The sequence below is a fragment of the Marmota marmota genome, unplaced genomic scaffold, assembly GCF_001458135.2.
Source record: "Marmota marmota marmota unplaced genomic scaffold, marMar, whole genome shotgun sequence".
In the NCBI taxonomy this organism is placed as follows: Eukaryota; Metazoa; Chordata; class Mammalia; order Rodentia; family Sciuridae; genus Marmota; species Marmota marmota.
This window is the reverse complement of record NW_026000174.1, coordinates 9,318,324-9,333,109: the sequence shown is the minus strand read 5'-3', so window position 1 is coordinate 9,333,109 and position 14,786 is coordinate 9,318,324. Positions and strand designations below refer to the sequence as shown.

The 14,786-nt window shown below is 41.3% G+C and overlaps 1 protein-coding gene across 15 annotated transcripts in view; it reads right to left on the bottom strand.

The window, feature by feature from the left end:
• Positions 1-14,786, bottom strand: part of Tenm4 (teneurin transmembrane protein 4) — a 2,842,490-nt gene that overhangs the window by 736,127 nt on the left and 2,091,577 nt on the right. For all 15 annotated transcript variants that reach the window (XM_048789141.1, XM_048789145.1, XM_048789157.1 and 12 more), the window contains one exon: positions 11,113-11,277. The gene's annotated coding sequence lies outside the window, so the exon portion shown is untranslated. The remainder of the gene's footprint in view (positions 1-11,112; positions 11,278-14,786) is intronic.

Here is a 14,786-nt window from a genome sequence, read left to right as displayed (position 1 = left end):
TCATTCAAAGAATGTGATGGCCGAATCTAAAGAAATGTCAGTTATTTTCCCTGGCGTCCAAGGAACCCGAAGAGAACATGCATTTAAATAAAAGAACCAAGGAGCACATCAAATGATGGTTGCAATGATACACACACTTTTTTTTTTCTTTTTTAACTTGTTATTCTCCAGCAAATAGAACAAAATCATATAGGGGACGTGAACCAAGTTCCTAAAATACTTTGACCTAGTTTTCTTGATCTGGGCTCACAGTATGTATATCATATTTATGATATACATATGATTTTTTAGTTGGGGGAGTTACCAGGGATTGAACTCAGGGGCTCTCCACCACTGAGCCACATCCCCAGCCCTATTTTGTATCTTATTTAGAGATAGGGTCTCACTGAGTTGCTTAGTGCCTCACTTTTGCTGAGGCTGGCTTTGAAGTTGCAATCCTCCTGCCTCAGCCTCCCAAGCTGCTGGGATTATAGGTATGCACCACTGTGACCAGCCAAGGATTCACCACTCTTGCATGTATTTATCAAACAATGCTTGAGCACCTACTGTATGGCAAGCCCTATGCCAAGTGCTAGAACTGAAGGAATGGATAAATCAAGAGTTTGAAGTCTAATAATTTATGACCTAGTGAAGAAGACAGATGTATTAAGCATGTAATTCCAGCAAAGAACTATTTAGTACTATTGTCGCAAGAACCAATCTTTATTACGAATTTGCTGTATACTAGGTATGGTTTTAAATGGGTTTTTATATGATGAATCCATTTAATCAGCTTAATAGTCCTAAGAGTTGTCTGCTATTATAAATCTCCATTTTATAGATGGGGAAACTGAGGCCAGAAGGTAATTTAATTCCTTATGACCAGTTAGTAAGCAAAAGAGCCCTGATCCAGTCTTAAGGAATCTGACCTCAGGAACAGAGTCCTGGAATGGCACTCATCAGTCTCTTAACAAAGGACTTGAGCTACATCTTGGGATCACAGTGCAGAAAAGCCCCTCATTTTACTTCTGGGCTCAGGGAATATGTGAGATGATATGTTTGTTTCAAAGATTCCCTGCACAGAGAAGTTGGGCAGGATATTTCATGCAGAGAAGGAGCCCATGCCCAGAAGATGATATTTGTAACAGACCTAAAAAAGAGCATTTTCAACCTGTTAAACTTGCCTCTTTTCTTTTTAAATAACACTCAGCATTACCATTAGTTGCATATTCAATATTTGTCTTCCCTGTGGTTCTGGAAACTTCAGGAGGGCAGGTGCCTGTCTTGCTGACCACTGTATGCCTAATGCCCAGCTCATTCTTAAAATATAAATTTGAGGCAAATGAACAAATCCAGTCAAGGCAGAACAGTAAGATAAGGATTAAGCTAATATTGGCCATCACAGACAGGGGTTAATGTTCAACTTCATTTTATACCCATATTAGCATTTTAAAATTCTCACTTCACACTGTTCTTTTGTAGACAGGCCCATGGTATTCTTAAAAGACTTTAAAAGCACAGTATTGTCAAAACTCCCATTACTACATGTTTCAGTAACATTGCGTACATATATCTGGAGCAATTACTCTGTGCACAGAATTCTAAGCATAATGCTGTACTTTACCCATGATAGCCATTAATTAGATGAAATGAAATGATATTACTATTGCATGCAGCACATTTTAAAGTGCAAATCCATGTGGGACAAGAAATGAGTTCTCTTCTTTTCTCTTGTTTAAAAAAAAAAATGCCAAAGGCCAGTGCAGACAGCTCTCAAATAGTCAGGCTTTCTTAGGAAAGCTGGCAGGACCATCTTAAGAGAAGAAATGTTTTGGCTTTGCTCGTCATCTCAGCAGAGATGTCTGAGGCTGAGGGTAAAAGGGAAAAGACAGTGTCCATTTGCCAAACACTTTAGTGTCAGACTAGAGGAGGTGTGGTGATCTGATTATTCCCTTTTAAAATGTCTTTGCAAATATCAAATGAGAAATGCATCTGCCTGGAAGGGTTCTCCAGTCCTTATCAATATTGAAGGTGCAGAGACAGGGCTTGGTCATTTTTTTCACCAATGACATCTTTGATTAGGAAATTATTGTAAGTACAATTCAGATGTTTAAGACAGGCATTTGAATTTTCCTTGAAATCATTTCCCAAAGTTTGGCCCAAAGATGTATTTTTACCTATAGCCTGGCAGAATAATGCGTGATTATAATTCTTCCCCATCTGGAGTAAGCAGGGGAGCTTGGAAACTCAGGAGCAGCATCCCTTCTGCCTCCCAAGGGCACTCGCCTCACAAGAAAAGGCAGTAGGCTCTGAGCCTAGTCTGAAAGTGGCCTTTTTCAAGTTAACAGCTGAACATCAGGTTAAATACATTCATGTAGGGGAAAAAGAAGAGAGCTTTGTGTCAGCCTGACCTGAATTCCATTCTTGACCCTCTTACTTAGCGGCCATGTGTATTTGGGCAAATCGGGAAGCTAGTGTGGAAAAATATTCCCTCTCATCTTTGATTATATTTCCAAATCAGAGTGGAAGAGGAATGTCAGAAACAGCCAGATGTTCCTTCAGAGATATGACAAAACAAGTAATGACTTGTCTAACTCTGAACTGGACAAAAATTTGAAACAACATATTACCTGGCCCTGTTCTGGCTCTAAGAAAATGTAAAACTTGAGAATCTTTCTTCTTTTCTCATTTTTTTTATTACACAAAATTTGTGGCATATTTATAATGTGCCAACCACTGAGCTAATACAAAGGATACTTGGGAAAGCAAATACAGAGGTGGTTCCTTTGGAGTGGTTTGCAGGTTACCAGATTCTCCCATATAAACTATCTGTGATGTGAAAATAGACGTCATGGATGATCCTTACTACAGATGATAAAACAGAAGCCAAGGGCCAGAAAAATATGAGTTTGTCACAAGGAAGTGGAGTCAGAAGCCAGTCTCAAACAGTTTGCTCCAAAGTCAGTGCTCTTTGCATCATACCTGTAGTTTCCATTTTTGAACCAACAGCATCGCCAACAGTCTGTTTGGTGTTAAACAGGTGACAACATCCTTTTTGTTTTTTGTACTGGGGATTGAACTCAGGGACACTCAACCACTGAGCCACATCTCCAGCCCTATTTGTATTCTATTTAGAGACAGGGTCTCACTGAGTTGCTTAGCACCTCGATTTTGCTGAGGCTGGCTTTGAACTTGCAATCCTCCTGCCTTAGCAACCCTGTTCCCAGACACTGGGATGACAGGCATATGCCACTGTGCCCAGCAACAATGTAATTTTGTTTATGCCATACCACGTAATTCTGTGTTGTAGATATTTTTATTTTCTCAGTATCTCATTAATAATATTGAGGCCCAGACAGATGTGGTGGCCCATCTAAATTCACCGGACTAGTTAGGGACAGAGCAGAAGTTGGATTCTAAGATAACAAATTCTGTCTACCATACATGGACTCCCTCTTTAAGTATTTCCAAATTCAGAATGTTTAGGTCCTATTTTGATGATCTTAGATTATTTCCATAACCTATGTAAATTATAATTAAATTTCTGCTAATAGGCCATGTTGTGGCAAAACCTCAACAAACAGTGAGCTGAGACCCGCAGGCTTGGAAAGTTATTTATGGCAAGCTCTGAGGGCTGCTGTTACTCAATCTATGTTGCTGCAGCAAAGCATTTACTTGTCTACGCAAGCTGGCTACTCAACTACATTTTTCTTTATTCCCCCTCAGCAAAAATGGGGAAACCAGTTTCCTGCATATGGAAGCATTTCTATACTGCTAGATTTCCTGATGAGGATGGGGTGGGATGGAGGAAGCAGAATTTGTAACTCTTCGTCAGAAGAAATAGATATTTCTGAGTGTGGCTGATTGGACCAGGTCTGCATTGCCAAAGATATCCCCAAAAAAAAAATTTTTTTTTTTCGTTTTTATCCCCTTTCCCCTGTTTGTAAAAGTAAGTGCTCTCTCAATCTGCTTATAACCTGCAAGGACAGAAAATCTATACTTCTTCTTTTCCTCTCTTTTTCTTATTGTGCTGATCTCTGTGGTGGGTTCACCTTCTACTCTCAGCTCCTAAATGGGCACATACAAGGAGGTGAATGAAGGCTTCCTTAGGTGTTGTGGCCACACAAAGTTTTTCCAATTATAATCCTAAATGTGTAAGTGCTGTCTGAATAGATGGCACCTTTAAATTTGGCATGCCCAGCATAATGTCATGAGTAAATCTATATATAACACATTATTCTCTTCTCAAAACAAAGGGCTGCTCAAGCTGCCAAGGGCGTGACAGACAATAAGACACATGATTTTAGTGTTCTAAAAAATATCATATTTCTCCTTCAACATTTTCCCCTTGATGTGGTTGGATCATTATACGACACTGGTCTGCTTCATCAGGTAGAGACCTGTCCAGGGTACAGGAACTCATCTCCTTTGCTGCTTAGAAACACAGGTGAACAGGAAGAAACCTGAAGCGTCTGAGTGACTTGGTGGGAGGTAGGGACACTTCTAAACTAGAGGGTTCAATGCCCCCCAGGTACTCTGTTGCCTCAAGGTTGTCTGAGAGGGTGTGAATGTGTGGCTCTCCTCTTGGTTCTCAGGGGCCCTCAGAGCCCTCTCCTTTGTTACTCTTAACACCATGGGCCATCAGGGAGATTATCACCCCTTTTTACAGATGAGAAAACTGAGGCTCAGAGAGATACTCGGAAGCTTCTCTCAGGTTACACATGAAGTAAGTGATTTGAATTCAGTTTTAACTCTTCATCAGACTTTTCACCTGCTTGTAGGAGGTGTGGGGGCCTTGAAGGTGCTCTTCCCAGGATTTGGAGGGAGGAGAACTGGTCCCTAAGCTCTCCTCCCTGTCTGACACCCTGCGGGATCCTGGACTTTCATAGCTCTAAAGCCCTAGGCTGTGACTCAAAAGGTCTTTCACATCTGATTTTTAAATTGTATTTACTGCCTTTTGTGTATGTCATATAAATCAAATTCATAAATAGTTAAGGATTATAACACTATTCTTTAAAGCACTTAACAGGAGGTGGGGTGGATTGAATTTTTATTTAAATCTGACATCACTATTGAAATGTTCACATTCATATCTTTTCCCTAGTTCAGCGGAACTCCTAATAGCAAAGCTGATGTGTTTGGCTCCATTCTCCTCCCTCCCTGCTCCATCCCCACACCCTTTGTTTTCTTCCTCTAGGACTGGAACTGGCACAGTGCTAGTGCCTAATAGCTGCTCAATAAAGAACTGCAGTATTGCTTTGCAGTATTGCTTTTTTAAAAAAATCATATTTAATTCTCTCTCTTACAGAAAGCCACAAAGGTTTTTAAACATTAGTTTAAAGAAGCATTAATAATTCATGCCTGCCACAATAAAGTAACTCTTTATAGTGACATATTGAATCAGTATTATCACATGTGCATGCTATACTTAGACAATATGCAGATCAATGAAAAACAGGGCCACCTTCTAGGAAGGTTTGAAGAATTTACAATGTAAAGGCCATTAACTGTATCTGAAGCCATGCCTAATTTTCTAGAACACTTCTGGTTCCCATAATTTCAGTTTTTTTCCCAACAAAGGCAAATGATTACATGTCTAGTGAAATAAATTTCTACCTTCATATCACAGTTAGTGTTTTTTATAAGTTCATCAATTGAAAGAAAGCAAATCAGGAGCTCTGATTGAGAGAAATTAAGTCTCTGTAGTTTGATGGCACAAGAAATCCTATTGAGTGGACCAGCAAATATACAACCCTCTGCTTTTAGAATCTAGGACCCAAAAGACACTGCAGATCTGTTCACTTTCGGAACTCCCATGCATGGAGGGTATGATAGGTGTGATGCATGCTACTATTTACAAGAAGTATGCAAGTTGACTGTTATTAGCTCCATTTTATAGACAAGAAAACTAAGGCTCAGCATCACAGGGCTAGGCATTGATAGAACAAAGAGTCAGACTCTGGTCTGTGGAATTCCTCAGCCGATGTTCTTTCTACCACTGCCACGATGCTGCTTGGGGACCTTGATCTCTTCCTCTGTGCAGAACTCACTGGTGTACAGCACTCCAAGCTAAGAACCATTGCTTCAAAATGACAGAGGAAAATGGAGTTGGTCAGATGTGACCCAAAGCAAAGATCTAATTCAGAATCATTTAGTTTCCTGTCTGCCACCTGAGACCACACTCATATTTCTCCAGCGCAGGGGCCTTGTTGGAGGAAGACCCACAGACCTACTCTCTCAGACTGCCTTTTTATGGCAGCCCTGCTGCCAAACGACTTCCCAGTTACTAACATTTAAAATCACACTTGCTACATGACAGTCGAAACACCCATGCCTATACTCAAAATCTCTTGCTGGCTTTTTAGCAGATCTTGGCTTGCTCTTTCCTCCTGTGCTCGCATCTCTGGGACCTTAGGGCACTCTGGAAAGGCAATGCTCCATGTGTCCTAATGATGCAAGAGGTGGAAAGCGCCTCCTGATAAAATTCACAGGCCTCATCCCTTGCTGCAGCTCACCCTGTATTTTTATGTTAATAATAAAAAAAACCAACCTCAAAAATGCTAGCTAAGAGTATCTGATGTCTGAATGAGGAAGTACTTCTAAGGATCACAATGGGAAGACATGGTGATGAGAGATATCAGCAATCAACTACATAAAACAAATTTCTGCATACCAAAAATTCATTAAAAAATAAAAGGCAAATAGAAGTGACAAAGGTCTGCTATCTTTAATAGAGATGGATCTTTCATGAACTGAAAACAAAACTTAGAAAAAATAGATAAAGGTCATGAATAGAAAATTCACACAAACAGCTAATAAACATGAAAAAGAATTTTGTCTCTCTAGTAATCAAAGGAATATAAATTAAAACAATATTAAAGGACTAGTTTTTGTATATCAATATGTCAAAGGTGAAAAAGAAAGATAATTTCCAGTGTTTATAAGCATGTGGGAAGTGGTTTTCCTTTTTGCAGTTTGATGCACATTGAATGAGAAGTTTGCTTCTCATTATTGTCCAACTTTGCATTTCTTTGACTATAAAAAGATTTTTAAAATGTTGATATTCTGTGACCCATTAATTCCAATTCTAGCACTCTGTGCTAAGAAAATAATCAAAGATGGGAACATGAATATGATTATTATAGCATTGCTTGCATTTTAAAAATTGGGTTGAGAAGAACCTAAATACTCAGAAAAAAGAAGTAGTTGAATAAGTTACGGTTTGTGCATTACTATACAAGCACAAAAAATTATAAACAGTTGTAATGTCATTAAAAATGCTCATGACATACAGACATACATGTGCATGCATACACACATATACAATATAATCTCAGTTGCTTAAAATGTATCCAGTACACATATATACACAAAAACAAGGAAATTCACAAGCGCTCAACAGGGATTACTTCTAGGTGGAGGAAATATAGTATTATGTGTATCAATTTTCTTCTCTGCAACATTTTCTATAATGAACATGCATTGCCTTTATAATAAAAATTCCAATGGTGTTATTAAAAAATCAGAAAAGAAAACATGTAGGTGGCCTGTGTTGGAAACACCACCAACAAAGTCTAACACACTGCAATTGTAACGTTAGACAATCCAACGGGAGCCTGCCTGATTACTGTCAATACACCATTGAGGCAGAAAACTTAAAATAAAGCTTGTTTTTTGTTTTGTATTGCTTTTTTCTTTTTGGCAGTGCTGTGAATTGATCCCAGGGCCTTGTACATGCTAGGCAAGTGCTCTACCACTAAGGTGGGCATACCCCAAGACCTTATTAAATGTGCATTAATACCTGCTTAAAAATCAGGTACAATGAATGGGAGATATTTGCTACTACAAAGGTAAAGTGCAGTCAGTTACTATTTGACTTGATACAAAAGAACTGGCTGTTCTAAAAAAGCACCATTACTTAATATAACAATTCTTCTAAAATATGAAAACTATTTTTTTACTTAAAAGTAATATATGTACATCAGTAAATATTGAAAAAGTAGGGGAAATTGATAGAAAAAAGAGAATTATATTTCCACTATGCAAAGACAACTATAATTCAAATTTCATTGCTGTCTACCCTTAATATTGGTATTTTATTTTTATTGGTTTATATTTGCTCTTTTTTTGTCTGCTCATAACTAAGATTATTAAGATCACAGTATACTTTGTTCTCTAATTAGATAATATTTAAATTGACGTGTCGCTTCTTCCTTTTTTTTTTTTTTTTTTTTTTTTGGCATTGGAGGAAAAATCATCATCATTTAAAGGAATTGCAATTCAAAGGACCAAAGTAACAAGCAAATTCTATTGCTAAGGTTCTAATGTAAGGCTGGGGATCCAGGAGTTGGAGGCTCTGAAGGCATTTTATTGTATTAATGTCTACACCAATAGAAATGAAAATAAGACCAATCATGTTTTGTATTTTTAAAGGATTTGTGGTTCTCTGTTCAAAGTATCAAATATTTGGCCAGATGACTTTGGGTCTGTAATTACCATCATCACAATCACAGCCAGCTGAGTCACATCAGCCAAAGAGGGCTCACCCCCAAATGTCAGAGCTCTCTGAAAAAGATTGTTACTAGAGCAAGCAGTAAGAGCCAGGGTGTGTTTGCAACACAGTTGAAAGCCTCTAGAAACTTCTAATACTTGAGGAAAATCTAGATGATATTTTTAATTATCTCCACCCATCACTTGAGAAAACAATGAGTAAATGAAAGAAGACAGGCAGAGAAAATCTTTCTTGTGGAAAAAGTGGTACCCAAGTATGGAGCAATGTGAAAATCAAATTGAGGTTTTGCTGTTTCTTTGATCTTTATTTTTAAAATTATGAATTTCAAATAATAAATGTTAACATCATAACGGATACTGTTTACCCAGTGCGTCAAGTACTGTGTCCCTTGTACATATTACAAACATCAAATTCTTCCACAGTCCTTGTTCTTTATTCAGCTTCACAAGCTGATGAAACTGACTCACAATGGGAAAGACAGAATTCGAATTCAGTGCTTTATTTTGCTTTGCCATGGATATCTATTTAAAGCAGAGCCTGAATTATATCTATCATGCCATTACAAAAGGATCATTTTGGTTTATAAGAAGAAGAAGTTGGAATTTATTATTATGAACTGTTCCCATAAGTACCAGCAGTAGGACACTTTGTTAAAAGGTGTTTTTTTCTTCACCCCCTTTTGTATGGTCAATAGCTAGCATGGATCCACAGCCCCTGCAGTGAGGGAGGGCTCTGGGTTCCAGTTTGGCATGCATGATTGCATTTAACCCTCACCACAATTCTGTCGAGGGGGAAAAGAACCTACCAATCAAACAAACAAACAGTACCCACTTTTCTGCTTTCAAACGGAAGCACAACAAAGTTATGTGGCCAGCCTAAGCCCTGCAGCCAGCAAGGGAAAAAACTGGTATCCCCTTCAGTCAAGAGCCATCCTCTTCCACTGAACTATTGTCTCCATGAATCAGAGGGATCTCTTCTCACACAACCACAGAATTTAGAGGAGGAAGGCATCTTAAGAAGCTCCTTATAACAACTATCTGGGGCAAAGAACTATGAGCCCAGAGAGGACAGTGATTTTGTATCGGTCACACAGGGAAGGAATAGCAGAGTAGAATGTCTGCTCCCAATCTGGCATCTTAAAAATATTATCTGGTAAAGAACTGATGGTCACAGGTGGGAGTTTTACTGGTAGCTTCTCAGCTATCAGTCTTTGACCTCCTAGGATCAGTCTAGTTTGCATGTTATCTTCCTCTTCTCTCATTCCTTCACATCAAAGGCCCTCAGCCACAGTGCAATGTCAGTCCTCTGGAAGAGGCAGGAGCCCAGCTGTTTCCATGCCTCCTTTCATATCCTTGTCCCAGGCTCAGAGCTAGACAAACCCACAGATAACATTTAGGAACACAGAGCACCCCACTTCTACTGACAGTAAATGGCTCATGAACCCCTGAGCCTCCCATTCTTGCTCACGTTCTAGACAACTCTTATCTTCTCGCCTGAAAAATGCTTTTATGAACTCCCAATTTCCCCACAGTCTCCCCATCTGGACAGGGCCTCTGTGCTCAGTCCTTAAGTTGGAACACAAGAAAAGAAAAACCAGGAATTAGTCTAAACTTCAGAAACCCTCTTTGTAGCGTGGTTCTGAGTGTCACTGCTGACAGCCACATGTTCAACTTTCTACAGCCACTTGGGCCTTTCCCCAAGTGCTGGAGTGCAGCAATAAACCGCGGCTTGACCTTTCTGCTCAGTCCCTTGGCTGTGTTTTGGGATGTCTCGTCTCCCTTAGAGTTTGCTAGAATTGGCTGGAGAACAGTCCTTGACTCAAACAACTGAAAAATATACTTAACACTGCATTGATTTTCCATATAATTTTATAAGCACAAACATTCTCTTTCATTTCCTGACAAACAACTATATTCCCCAAAGTGTCCAATAAAAATCAGTAATTTGCACATCACTGTCTTCTCCAGTGGCTATTGTTTGAGGTTAGTCACCAAGGCCAAGGTCTTTCTCCTGCTGCCTCTACCTCTCTTTCCCTACCCCCAAACAAACCAGAAAGTGGAATGGGAAGTTGTTGGGGTGGTGGCTACATAGGCCTTCCTGACACTGTGTTCAACGTCCTTTTTGGAAAAAGATAATTTTCAAGCAATACATAATTTCTCAAGCACGGAAAAAGGAAGCTAGGGGCAAAGAAGAAAACTGCTACACCAGCCTCGGCACTGCCTCCAACTCTGAGGTGCACAGCCTGCACCCGCTGCCATCCCTCTGCCTCCCCTCACGCTCACGCCAGCCCTGAGCAACCACAACTCCGCCCCATGCTTTCGTGCAAAGCTAAGATGATTAATTCAATGACTGACAAGTGTCTGAATCCAAATGGGCACCGGGTCCTCCGTGGCAGGTGTTACGGACAGTTGCATCATAAGACAAGCAAAGGCAAGAGTGGAAACTGAAAGTGGGAGGTCCTCCTTCCTAAGACTCTTTCTGTTGTGCCCTCTCCTTCCAGCACTAGGGACATTTCTCGAATCTCCTCCTCACATCCAGGACAGCCTTTCCTCCCAACCAAACTGTCTGAAACATGACCCAGGTGGCAGCACAGAAAGAAAGAGAAAGGTGTAGATTCTCACTCAGAAGCCAGTTCTCCTCCGTCCTGGAGACGCACAATCCTCAGGAGATAGGATACTGTGGTTGCCAGGGGGACCCGAAATACTGGTTTGTCACAATCCTGAAGGAATTGGCTCCCAATGCAGAGAGGGAAGATGTCAGTCATTCAAAACCTGATGTGGCTCAGCCTGAAGTGGAAAAAGAAGAAGCAAAAAAAAAAAAAAAAGCATTCCTCAGGAACGGGTAAGCAGAGAAGCATAGTAGTTATGGCCATGCGCTCCCCGTCAAGAAATGCTGCAGCCCCATCAGTCCAGACTGAGCCAGAACCTTGCGTGTGGGTCGTGTCAGGAAGTGTGCATTCTTGCTTGGTGTTTAGGTGTTGTTGTTTTTTTTTTCTCCCCTTTTCCCTGAGCCCTGGCACTGGGGAGTGTGGAATGGCTCAACCTGTTGTAATCGAACATGTGGGTTGCTGCTTGTTGCAAAGATATTGCAGCAGCCTCTTCATTACAGGAGGCTGTTCTTGGATGCTCAGAATTAATTTCCTTGTCTGTGGCTGCCTGCTTGTGCTCTTGGCTGGGGGTGGGGGTTCTTCTTCTGCAGATCTGAGGGGGAGGGGAAGCAGAGAAATTTGCCCTCTGTCCACACCAGGTGTGGACACTACCGATACATCCTCTCACTTGTTTCTCCCAGCAGCCTCATGAGCCAGAAATTATTATGAATGAGGAAACTAAGAGACTCAGCAATTTGTTCAAGGTCACACAACTAATAAGTGGTAGAAGCAGAATAGAGATGCAGGTCTGATGGACTCCAAAGCCTCTGCTTTCATCCACTGTCACATGTTCTCGTGAAGGGTTTCTACCCTCTGTGGGTGATTTTTTAAAGGTTCATTTAATTAGAATATGAAGGGTCATTGTCTAAAGATTTCTTACTATTTTTTATAAGTGAAACTTGAAGTGTGAATGGCAGTAGGCCAAAGTCTGCAAGGGAATACACAGGGATTTTAATATCAGAGTCATGTACAATACATGTGTATGGTGTATGTCATTTTCATTTTTATTGTGAAATACTCTGAGTAGTGGGAAACATAAACATGATATCAAATACAAATGGCTCCATGGTTTACCATCTTGCTCCAAGGTTAGGGCTCTGGGGCTGTGGCTGTCTTGGAAGGACTGGTTTTGTAGCCTAGGCTTTCAGTAAAAAATTAAGAATGTACCAGGTTTGGTGCTGGTGTTCCAGATATGCAGCCACAGACATGGCAAGAACAGGAGTAATCAGAGGGCTATTGCTTGGCAGGAGGGTCTGTGTTATGAATAAATTGTGCCCAGCAGCTCCTATACCTTAGGATGTGACTGTATTTAGAGACAGGGCCTTTAAGTAGGTAGAAACAGAGACCCTGTCTCAAAATTTTAAAAAAGGGCTGGGGATGTGGCTCAGTAGCTAAGCACCCCTGAGTTCAATATCCCCGGTACAAAAAAAAAATGTTACATTAAAATGTGGGCCTTCGAAGCTGGACGTGGTGGTGCATGCCTCCTCAGGGGTGGGAGGCTGAGGCAGGAGGATCTCAAGTTCAAAGCTAGCCTCAGCTACTTAGTGAGGCCTTAAGCAACTCAGTGAGACCCTGTCTCTAAATAAAACACAAAAAAGGGCTGGGGATGTGGCTCAGTGGTTAAGTGCCCCTGGGTTCAATCCCTGGGACCAAAAAATAAAATAAAATAAAATAAAAATGAAGGCCTTCAGATGGGTCCTAGTCTAATCTGACTTGGGCCCTTCTAAGAACAGAAGACTAGGACATAAAAGTGACACCAGGGGCTCCTTTGCAGTGGGTGACCTGTGAAGAGGCAACAACAGGGCAGCCATCTGCAAGCCAACCAGAGAGAGATCTCAGAGGAAACCTCCCTGCTGGCACCTTGACCTTGGACTCCAGCCTCTAGAACAGAGAAGGAAATGTCTGCTGTTGCTACCACCCAGCCTGTGGCGTTTGTTTTGTCAACCCTAGTCAGCAGATTCTCCCCTGGTTCAGTCAGGGAAGAATCTGTGGGGGTCCAGGACAGGGAGGGTGACTTGGGGACATGGGGAACAGTGGCCATGCACAATCAGTAGGGAGGAACTTCAGCATTTTAACAACTACCAAAACCCACCTGGGGCACACTGCTGAATCAGCCCTGAGCACATGTGACATAAACAAAGGGGAAGGAAAGGGGAGAATCTTCCCAGAGAGACTTTCTTAAGTAACCAGAGACCGAGTATGGCACAGGGGCAGGAGGGGTAAACACCAACACCCTCCTGGACCCAGGTGGGGAAAGCATGAAGACCTCAGGCAGGCTGAGCACACTGGCTGGTTTTATTTCCTGAACCCTCCACTAAAACTACAGGAGTTTTGTTTGTTTCTAAGGCATAATCTGATGAAGACAGGGAGACTGGGAGTGAAGAGATCCACAGAGTAGCTAACAGCAGGTGACAAGGGACGAGAAAGCCCATTCTGAGTCAGTGGAGGGGGAAGCTGACAGTTGTCCCAATTTCCACTGTCAAACCTGCAAATAGCTCAGGAATTGGCAGCTCCAGGTACTTTTGGAACTTCAGAGTGGGAAGAAGTTTGATCCCTAGAACCTCTGCCTCACTTTACCTTTCTGGGAGATTTCATTGCCCACCCAAGGGGGAGCATGCAATAGCGGCTCAGCCCTGCAGGGCGCCAGGTAGAGCTGAGGCAGAACACCACAGTGAACAGCAGAAGGTGATGTGCATATCTGCTCACAGAAAGCAAGACCTGCCCCACTGCCAGTGCCCGGCCACAGGACAGACCAGGTTACTACTGCTGCCATAATTGCCACCAATTAGCGAATAAAACAACACAACTTTATTATCTTATAGTTCCAGAAGTGAGAAATCCAATATCAGTTTCAAGGACTAAAATCAAGGTGTTGGCAGGGCTGTGTCCCTTCTGGAGGCCTAAGGCGAATCTTGTGCCTTGCTTTTTTCAACTTGTCAAGCTGCCCACATTCCTTGGCTCAAGCCCTCCTCACTCCAACCTCTGCTTTGTGATTGCGTCTCCTTCTTGGAGTCTGAGCCTCTTGCCTCTTTCTTATCACAATTTCTAATTACGGTGGACCCACTGGAGGATCCAAGATACTCTCAAGAATCTTAATTTGAAGACATCTTCAAAGTGCCCTTTGACATCTAAGTAACATATTCATAGGTTTTAAGGATCAGTGCATGGACCTTTTTATTTTGTTGACCACATAGGGCATCAAAAGATCTACTCTGGGAGTCTAGTTAATCTGATCCAAGAAGAAGGGACTAAAGAGACTGATGATAGGGTTTCCCAGCACTTGACTATGCCAGCTCTCCTATGGCAACACTTACATAGACAAACCCCACCCGTGTGCTCAAGTAACTCTTCATCTCCAGCCTTAAACACTGGCAGACATTTAGGAAAACCATTAGCATGGAAGATGGAGACCAAAATGGAGAAAGGAGACCCGGGGAGATGAAGTCCATGTAGGGAATTGACAGTGTGTAAAGAAAACGGTACACATTAGAAGGGTTGGAAGAGAAAGCTGAGATCTTTTAGGAAATAACGCAATAATTAAATACAAAACCAAGGAAGTGAAAAATATGGGAGAAAAGTATGTCGGCATACTGACTTTAGAGATTCCACATCTAAATGATAGGAGTTCCAGAAAGGAAAGCATAGAAA